Genomic DNA, 10,704 nt, shown 5'->3' with positions numbered 1-10,704 from the left:
TGTGGCCCTCGAGTCAAAAAGTTTGCCCACCCCTGCTCTGAACTACCAGCCAGGTTGGTCAGTAAGGATTGCTTAGGGGCCCCATTGGGATGCCCTGGCAGCTCTACACAAACCAGGAAATCAGAGACTACAAGTGCAGTGATGTATTAATGTGCACAAATGTGCAGGAAGCTATGGTGGGAAACAATACACTGATAGGAGAAACACCCTTTGCCTCATTTTATAAGTGCATTTGAGATTACAGAATAGAATTAGGGTGTTTCTTGACTCAAAAGTATTACTAACTGGTAACAAAATGGCAAGTTCAGAGATAGAACTGAGGTTAAATGAGGGTTTTAAATGACATAATTAGTGTTGAAATGTACCATGAATGTGATTTTTTTAAAAATATATTTTATTGATATTTCACAGAGAGGAAGGGAGAGGGATAGAGAGTTAGAAACATCGATGAGAGAGACATCGATCAGCTGCCTCCTGCACACCTCCCACTGGGGATGTGCCCGCAACCAAGGTACGTGCCCCCGACCGGAATCGAACCCGGGACCCTTCAGTCCACAGGCCGACGCTCTATCCACTGAGCCAAACCGGTTTCGGCTGAATGTGATTTTTGATTAGGAACTATTTGTTCACTGAACGCCGTTCTCACAAAAAACCTTGGTGTTGAGCTGGGGACTCTCATTAAGAGGGTGACTGAAATAAAAATGATTATAATTTAGTGAAAACAAAGAAGCCACGTGTGAGCTAAATGTAAGAAAGCTTAGATAAAAACGTTGGGTTAAATCTGTTTAAAAAAATATATTTTATTTATTTTTTACAGAGAGGAAGGGAGAGGGTAGAGGGCTAGAAACATCGATGAGAGAGAAACATCGACCAGCTGCCTCCTGCACACGCCCCAACGGGGATGTGCCCTCAACCAAGGTACATGCCCCTGACCAGAATGGAACCTGGGACCCCTCAGTCCGCAGGCCGACGCTCTATCCACTGAGCCAAACCGGTCAGGGCAGGGTTAAATCTTCATGACCTCTGATTTTACAGTAAAGTTTGAGATATGACACCAACACAAAAACAGAGAAAGGTTAAATAAATTACTCATCATCAAAATGTATGCTCTGTGAATTCAAGGTCTCCATCACATCTGGGAAAATACAGTCTATAAGATGGGAAAAAGATTTCAAGTCACACATCTTGAAGCATCTAGTTTCTCTATTTCCCCAAGTCCTATAAATCACCAACCAAAATACAAAGAAACCAGGGGGAAAGATCAATGTCTGCCTTTATGTCCACCAATATTTGCTTTATATACTCAGGTCCCCGTACTTTGCATGCATAAATGTTTACAAGGGTTTTATCCTCTTGGTAAATTGATCCCTTTATGATTAGGAATTATCCCTCTACTATTATGGCCTCTCTTTCTTTCATTTTTTTAATATATTTTATTGATATTTTACAGAGAGGAAGGGAGAGGGATAGAGAGCCAGAAACATCGATGAGAGAGAAACATCGATCAGCTGCCTCCTGCACACCTCCCACTGGGGATGTGCCCGCAACCAAGGTACATGCCCTTGACCGGAATCGAACCCGGGACGCTGCAGTCCGCAGGCCGACGCTCTATCCACTGAGCCAAACCGGTTTCGGCATGGCCTCTCTTTCAAAGTCTATGTTTTGTCTGACATTAGAATTGCAACCACAGCATTTTAAAATTTTCATTCCCATGAAATCACATTTTATCCCCCAAGTGCAGACTTTTTTCCTTTATTGGATTTCCAAATTTCAGAAAGAGAATGTAAAGCCATCAATCAAGTGGTGCACATAAAAGAGATGCATCTTTACCTGAGGTTCCCAGCAGGCCTGCTCTGACCTGCTCCAGCTCCTTCCACAACTTTCTGGGCATTGAAACACTGTGTATGTGCTGCCTTCACTCAAAGTCAGCGCTCCCACAGGGGTCAGCCAACTCTGAGCACCGTTATCCTCATACCTATTAAACGTACACCGTCCAGGATTAGAGCTCTCACTAGAGCAACATTCTCCGCAGAGTAGTTTCTTTGGGGCCCAGAGGTAGACATGAAATTTCTTTTCTCCAACCCTTTACTTTCATGCTGTGTCTTTTGATCTGAAGTGTGTGTCATGTAGACAGCGTATGTAAAGGTCTTCTCTCCCTATCCATTCAGCTACCCTGTGTCTTCTGGTTGAAGCAGTGAAACCATTTCTATTGTGAGTAAATATTGATGGGTATATAATTATTGGCATTTTCAAGTTAACTAGTACAATCATAAGAAGGAACATTAACTTCCCATTGACATCAATGGATAGATCTCCCAGAGAAATAAATCAATAAGGAAAAAGTGGTCTTAAATGAATCATTATACAAGATGGATTTATATGTTTACCGCAGAGATTGTCAACCGAAGTGTCAGAGAGGCAAACTGGTGTGCTGCAAGATTTTCTTTTCTTCTTTCTTTTCTTTTCTTTTCCTTTCTTTTCTTTTCTCTCTCTCTCTCTCTCTCTCTCTCTCTCTCTCTCTCTCTCTCTCTCTCTCTCTGTCTCTTTCTCCTTCCCTCCCTTTTTTTTTTTTTTGTGGGTGGGGAAGCCTGCGCTGAGCCCTGGTTGGAGCCCCTTGGATCTCGGTCTGGCTGGGTGGTCCCCATCTAGTGGCCCAGGCCCTGCCTTCTCTAGAGATTGTGGGCCAAGTGCACAGCCCCGCCCCGCTGTGTGGGCGGGTGAGCGAGGTGCCGCGTGTGGATGCCCACCCGTGTGTGTGTGATCTTGGAGTCTGACACTGTGTCAGTTTACATAATTGTGTGTGTGGTCTTAGTGAAAGCAGGCATCTGTGTGTGTCTTTGGCCTCTGTGACCGAGTGTGAAGGTGTATGAGTGTTTTCCAGTGCGAGTGTCTGGCTTCTGGGGACGAGATACGGAGGGGAGTGGCCTTCTCTCGCCCTGACAGCTGAACCCATGTTTTTTTCCTCCTCGAAATGCCTGGGCTGCTGGGACGCTGTCCCTGACATGTTTACTGTGTGTGGGGAGGAGAGGGGGACGCAGAGGTCGAAGAGGGTTGCGGGTTCCCCAGGACCCAGCCACCTGGTCCTCTGCTCCCAGGCTGCTGGCTGAGTGTTGCTCTTTGTGATGCCTGTGCTCAGGAGCAATTCATTGTAAGGAAGGAAGCGTTAGTGAAAGCCCGGGGAACCCACTTATTTTCTAAGAAGGCCCGGAGGCTGGGGAGGAGCCCGGGCACTGGGTTTGAGCCCTGAGACCGGGATGGCCAGTTACTCGGGTGACCCCAGTTTCTGGATCTGTGACAGAGTCCCCGCCCTTTCTGGTGATTCCCTGGGGACCCGCGAGCGAAAAGCGATTTGGCGCATGACCTGTCCTCGCCCATTTCCCAAATGGCATGTTGCACCCTCTTGTTGCAAGCGGGAGACGGGAGAAGGCCGCCTGCACCTTTCTCCCGGGGTCAGGCGGTGGCGCGGAGGCTCAGGGATCGGACCCCGTAGGTCGTGCGAGTTCAGCGGGGGTTGAGAAGGGTTTTCAAGAATTTTTAAACAGACACCTGGGTGTTTAGTCAATAGCACAGACTACATTACCCATAGATTGTCGAATAAATACGTGACAACAGCCAACTCAGTAATAGCTGTGCGTTGTGCATGAATCAATATCAAGACTTTCCTTTGGCATATTGGCGAAATATGTATTTTGGTGGGCCACTGAATTTCAGTAATTAGTTCATGTGTGCCTTGAGGAGAAATATGTTAAAATCTCGGATTTAGAGCTTTTCACCTCAAAGTGGAAGAATATGCATTCTGGACCAAATGAAGACAGAATGCCCTTTAACCCAAGGGACAGTGTCTGCTTCATCTATTTTCCTAATGGCCATGTGAAAAAAAAAAAAAAGTCTTAGGTGTGTTTTCTATCAATACACCTTCTCAACATTCCTCACTACAGGACCAGAACATGGAACTATTGTCTCGATGGGATTGAATTCCATGAATGATCTGGATCCCATAGTATGTTGTGTAATAGAACAAATTCAAAAAGCCCCTGATCCAGATGAGACCCAGTCACAAAATATCAGGAGATACATATATAAATGAATGCCCCAGGGGTATGTCAGAAAGTGGAAGAATATTGAACATCTTGTTTCTGCAATGATGTTGTCAGCCCTTTGGGTGGCACGTGCATAGGAACTGATGTTTACCACCTTGTACAAACTCAGCACAGGACACTGGAGAATAAATGTGCGGCTTTCATTTCAATCTCTGCTTACCTGCTGTCCCTGGGACTTACAGTGATGGCTTGGCAAACACTCCAGGGACAACTAATGCCAATGGACATACCTCTGCTCAGGCCGTGAGTATACTAAATAACTCTGCATCCAAAATAATAAAAGGTTTCAACTGCCAAGCTGCCATGGTCTCTGGAGTTCCTCTAGAAAGAATGAGCAACATGAGGCTACATTCAAGAAAGGAGAATAGATTCTCTCTCATCATTGATGTTTCTCTTTTTCCCTCTCCCTTCCTCTCAGAAATCAAAAAAATATATATATATTATATGTATAAATTATATATATACACACACACACACACACACACACACACACACACACATATATATATATAAAAGCAAATGAGAATAAAACCTGTTTAACCTGGGTTAATTTCACCCCAATAAAGAAGTTAACGGGATAACACTGAGAAATTAAGGTTTCCGATGAAAATCAGGACAAGAAAAATCCTTCCAATTACAAAGTACACAGATGCCAATTTGTGGTAGTCCAAAACTTCATATTCATATTAAAAACGATAGGTGTTAGCATGAGAATGCAAATGGTGGGCTACCTACTTCATGAGAATAAAGCAAAATATTCATCAAATTCTGATGTCAGTCACTGCATTATAAATTCCAAACTACTGAGTGGAAGTCACAGGGGCTTGACAGGCTGACGTGGGACAGGAAGCCTCACATGCTGTGGTCACAGCACTGCAAAAGGAATGGCAGCCTAGAAGACAGAGTGAAAAATGAGAGAAACAGGAAATAGGAAATGAAAGAAACAGAATTAATTTTTCTGAGAATTAATTTTTCTGAGTTCAGCCAGCAGTGCAGCCTGGGAAAATATCCTCTCCCACATGCAGAGTTCATGGCAATTCTGTGTCTTGGGTACAACAATGTCACTGGCATTGCAATATTCCTCTTAATTGTGGAAAATCTATTACACAGACAGCCCTGTCCTGAGTGTAGTTCCTGTCCCCTAAATGTTACAAACTCACATGCCCTCAAAAAGTTTTCAGCTGAACACATTGGCACAGAAAATGAAGTAACTTTGATGATATCATTTACAAAGCTAGTTAAGTATTTTAAAAGGTTCTCTCAATAGTGTTATCCTATGTAATAAAAGGCTAATAAGCAAACTGCCCCCTCGGGAGTTCGATCACTCGGTATGTGCGCTGACCACCAGCGGGTGGCATGGAACATGGCAGGGGACCAGTGGCGGTGGTGCGTGGGTGTCCAGGGAAGGAGGAGGTGGGGAGGTGGGGAGGCGGGTGGGACCTGATCGGCCCTGATCAGCAGCCAGGAATAAAGACCCTACCTGTGCACGTGCACTGGGCCTCTGGTTCTCTGACAGAAGAAAACAGTGTGCCTTACAATGTATCCAATATTCCATGGGAAAGTGTACACAGTGAGGTCCTCTCTGAATTCAATAAAAATATTTGAAAGTGATAATAACAATGATTGCCCCACTCTTTTCCCAGCTGCAGGTAAGGTGCTCGGTTCTTCCAAGGCAGGTAAGGCCGCCTTGGGGTGAGGCCCTCACTTCATCTGGTGTCGCTCCTGGCAGCGCTCGCCCAGCACTCACCTCACCCTGGCCTCTCTCTGAGCTCGCCTGCATCTACTCGGCCCGTATCCTGCAGGACGATGACGTGACCGGGACGGAGGAAAAGATCAACGCCCTCATTAAAGCAGCTGGTGTGTATGCTGAAGCTTTCTGGCCAGGCTTGTTTGCAAAGGCTCTGGCTAATGTCAACATTGGGAGTCTCATCTGCAATGTATGGGCTGGTGGACCTGCCCTGCAGCTAGTGCTGCACCAGCAGGAGGTCCCGCCCCCGCCACCGCTGCTGCCCCAGCTGAGGAGAAACAAAGTGGAGGCAAAGAAAGAAGAATCTGAGGAGTCTGATGATGAACACGGGCTTTGGTCTTTTTGACTAAACTAGCTGTTTTGTAGCAGTCAATAAAAGCTGACCCGCTGCAAACCCCCCTCAAAAAAAAAAAACCTCACAAAAAATGATCACCCAATTTAGCCCATTTAAATTTTATAGGTATATTGTAAATCTCTACATTTTAGAAATGATTGCATGAAACTTTAATGCCACCCTACATTTTACAAAATTCAAATCATTATTTACACTACAGACTATGTGAATTCCTACTATATCCAGATTTCCTTTCCAAGAATGCATACCATTAACAGTTTTTTTCAACCTTCACGTGCAGAAACACACTGACCTGCCAATGGAACTGACTTTAAAGTGGAAGGTTTCCCAAAGGCATAATACACTTGACCTCTTTAGATAATAACAATTTTATTATGAAAACTGCTCCAGATTACTTCTGATTACATTAATAACCTCTGTTCTCATCACACTCTTCCTCAAATACCGAGACTTTCATTAACTGTACATTATCAAAGCGACACGTTTTATATCTTACCAGTATCATTTCAGAGAATAACTCTGGTATTCTGATATTTGGCATAAAGGCCTGGTCATCTTCAGATGACATAGGTGAAAGAAAACACATTTTCAGTTTTCACAACCAGGTGAGTGCACGTTGAAGATACCACCAACTATAGGCCAAATGACAGTTTTGAGTACTTCAAGAGCCAGTGAAGGATTCAACAAGGCTCAAGATAGGTACCATGAGGGAAATTCACATCAAAGAGGGACAAAGAGTTGCTTACATGTGCCAATGATACCTGCTCAAACCCCCTGTCACACAATGGCAATATTATAAAAACACTCCCAATTCCCAGGTTCTTCGCTGGAAAGAGAGACAGAGGTGAGGGAAGTACACGCTCAATGATCTCCCTGTTTTGAAGCATCTTGAATAACAAGTGTCTGTTGTGCATGACACAGAGTGTGAACACAATGGCAGTACACGATGACTGCCCTGTAGTGGATGATAGAAAGACAAAATGATCAATTATTCAAGCATCACAAAGACTGCAGTACTGAGGATGTATATGGAGCCTGAAAAGACACAAAGAGAGAACATTTCAACTGGGAAATTAAACAGACAACTGAATACAGATCCTGAAAAGAGTGTTGACAAAAAGTAGAATTTGTTCCACAGATGGTTATTCTTTACTAGAGGCCCGGTGCACGAAATTTGTGCACTGGGGGGGGGGGGGCGGGGGTGTCCCTCAGCCCAGCCTGCACCCTCACCAATCTGGGACCCCTCGAGGGATGTCTGATTGCCCATTTAAGCCCGATTCCGGTGGGATTGGGCTTATACGGGCAGTTGGACATCTGTCTCACAATCCAGGACTGCTGGCTCCCAACTGCTCGCCTGCCTGCCTTCCTGATTGCCCCTAATCACTTCTGCCTGCCAGCCTGATCACCCCCTAACCACTCCCCTGCCAGCCTGATTGATGTCTAACTGCTCCCCTGCCAGCCTGTTTGCCCCTAACTGCCCTCCCCTGCAGGTCTGGTCACCCCTAACTGCTCTCCCCTGCAGGCCTGGGTCCCTCCCAACTGCCCTCCCCTCCTGGCCTGATCGCCCACAACTGCCCTCCCTTGCAGGCCTGGTCCCTCCCAACTGCCCTCCCCTGCTGGCCATCTTGTGTCCACATGGGGGCAGCCATTTTGTGTGTTGGAGTGATGGTCAATCTGCATATTACTCTTTTATTAGATAGTATAGAGGCCTGGTGCACGGGTCGGGGCCAGCTGGTTTGCCCTGAAGCGTGTCCCAGATCAGGGTGGAGGTTCCCTTGGGGTGTGGGGCAGTCTAGGCGAGGGGCCTGTGGTGGTTTGCAGGCCGGCCACACCCCCTAGAGACCCAATCGGAGACCCTGGGATCTGAGGTTTATTTATCTTCTACAATTGAAACTTTGTAGCCTGGAGCGGAGCCAAGCCTTCTGCTTGCTCCATGGCGGCAGCCATTTCTATTGGGATTTATGTATCTTCTATAATTGAAACTTTGTAGCCTTGAGTGGACGCCTAGGCCAGCAAGGGCAGGCGGAAAGCTTGGCTTCCTCCATTGCCGGGGAAACCCAAGCCTCCTTCCTGCTCTCTGTGGCCGTAGCCATCTTGGTTGGGTTTATTTGCATATTAGCTCCTGATTGGCTGGTGGGCATAGTGGAGTGATGGTTAATTTGCATATTACTCTTTTATTAGATAGGATTTCTTCCTATAGAAAGCATGTTCAAAAGCCTGCTACTTTATACTTCAGAAATCTCAACAAAAGATATCGTCATGAAATAAAAAACAACAGAAAAAGTGTACCATCAAGAAAACAAAATAAATATAATCAAACTAGCACTACATTAATGGAAATATATTAATTACCTCAAAAAGAATGGAAAATCTTAAAGCCGAAAAGGAGAAAATAAAAACTGTACAAAATCACCAAAATATTATGAAACCAAAATAAAAATATAATGAGAAAGTACTTTATAAATACCTCACCAAAAGGGGAAATTGAAATACATACCACCTGAATTGAAACATACAATAGAATCATGAATGAAAGACGTGACCAACTGAAAATATCAAAGAATTTGCCTGGCAGTGGTGGCTCAGTGGTTGACCTTCAACCTAGGAACTAGGTCACGTTTGGTTCCACATCAGGGCATAGGCCTGCGTTGAAAGCTCAATCCCTGAGGATGGTACAGGAAGCAGCCAATCTATGTATCTCTCTCTCACTGATGTTTCTTTTTCTGTGTCTGTCCCCCTTGCTTTCACTCTCTCTAAAAATCAATGGAAAAATAGCCTCAGGTGAGGATTCACAACAACAAAAAGATTCATTATTTTGTCCTGGCCAACGAGTAACTCTGCTGGTTGGAGCATCGTCCCAATGTGCCAGGATTGCGGGTTCGAGTGCAGACTGGGGCACATCCAGGGATCAAAAATAAACAACAGGAAGAAAGGAATAATTAATTCTGCATCATTTTGTATGTTGGTACATTCTCTGTAATGTAACCCCCAAAAAGAGTAAAACCATTGATAAAATATCCAATAATTACATCTCCCTCTATACCCACAATAATTTTTACCACAAAATGTGTTAGTGAGCATCTAACGTGAAGTATGTTTCATTGAAAAAGATTCCATCTATAGACAAACAGCAGGACATTCTCTGTGTAGTGAATAGACATGAGTGGGAGTAAGCTGAGTCCTAGGAGCTTCTGCTTATTTTTTTTCTTTTTTTGTCTAATAGCAATGTATCTTCGAAATTTTCTATCTATCTCAGCATAAGCATTCATTTAAAATAATAAAACCTGCCCAGATGGCGTGGCTCAGTGGTTGAGCATAGCTCTATGAACCAGGAGGTCAGAGTTCCAATCCTGGTCAGGGCACATGCCCCAGTTGAGGGCTCCATCCCCAGTGTGAGGTATGTAGGAGGCAGGGGATCCATGATTCTCTCTCACCATTGATGTTTGTATCTCTCTCTCTCCCTCCCTCTCCCTTCCTCTATCAAACCAATAAAAATATATATTTAAAAAAGTGAGAATAGCCCTAACTGGTTTGGCTCAGTGGATAGAGCGTCGGCCTGCAGAGTGAAGGGTCCCAAGTTCGATTCTGGTCAAGGGCATATACCTTGATTGCGGGCACATTCACAGCAGGAGGAAGCTGATCAATGTTTCTCTCTCATTGATGTTTCTAAGTCTATATCCCTCCCTTACTCTCTGAAAAAAATTTATAAAATATATATATATATTTTTTTAAATATATTTTATTGATTTTTTACAGAGAGGAAGAGAGAGGGAGAGTTAGAAACATCGATGAGAGAAAATCAATCAGCTGCCTCCTGCACGGCCCCTACTGGGGATATGCCCGCAACCAAGGTACATGCCCTTGACGGGAATCAAACCCGGGACCCTTGAGTCCACAGGCCGATGCTCCATCCACTGAGCCAAACCCGTCAGGGCTTATAAAATATATTTTAAAAAAGTGAGAATAAAACTGATATAACATGGGTTAATTCCATCCCAATAAAGAAGTAAACGGCATGACAATGAGAAATTATTAAGGTTTGCAATGAAAATCAGAACAAGAAAAATCATTCCAATTACAAGTACACAAATGCCAATTTGTGGTATTCCAAAACTTCATATTAACATGAAAAACTACAGATGTCAGCATGAGTAGCCCACCAACTTCATGAAAATAAAGAACAATATTCGCCAAATTCTGATGTTAGTCATTGCATTAGTCAACTCCAAACTACTGAGTGGAAGCTACGAAGGCTTGAAAGCCTGATGTGGGGCAGGAAGAGCTTTACTGCTGTGGTCATAGCACTACAAAAAGAAAGGCAGCCTAGAAGACAAAGTGAAAAACCAGAGGAACAGGAAATAGGATATGAAAGAAATAGAATTAATTTTTCCGAGTTCAGTCAGCAATGTAGCTTGGGAAAAGTGTCCTCTCCCACATACAGAGATCATGTCAGTTCTGCATCCTGGGTACAACAATATCACTGGTATTGCAATATTCCTCTT

The 10,704-nt window shown here is 44.3% G+C and overlaps 1 pseudogene across 1 annotated transcript; it reads left to right on the top strand.

The window, feature by feature from the left end:
- The first annotated feature begins 3,254 nt into the window (after window positions 1-3,254).
- Window positions 3,255-6,197, top strand: LOC308235322 (large ribosomal subunit protein P1-like; annotated as a pseudogene). The gene is made up of 2 exons: window positions 3,255-3,449; window positions 5,744-6,197. The product of its transcript is annotated as a large ribosomal subunit protein P1-like (transcript).
- The last annotated feature ends 4,507 nt before the right edge of the window (window positions 6,198-10,704 follow it).

This window comes from Plecotus auritus (genome assembly GCF_963455305.1).
Source record: "Plecotus auritus genome assembly, chromosome: 10".
NCBI lineage: Eukaryota > Metazoa > Chordata > Mammalia > Chiroptera > Vespertilionidae > Plecotus > Plecotus auritus.
This window is presented reverse-complemented; position numbering and strand designations above follow the sequence as displayed.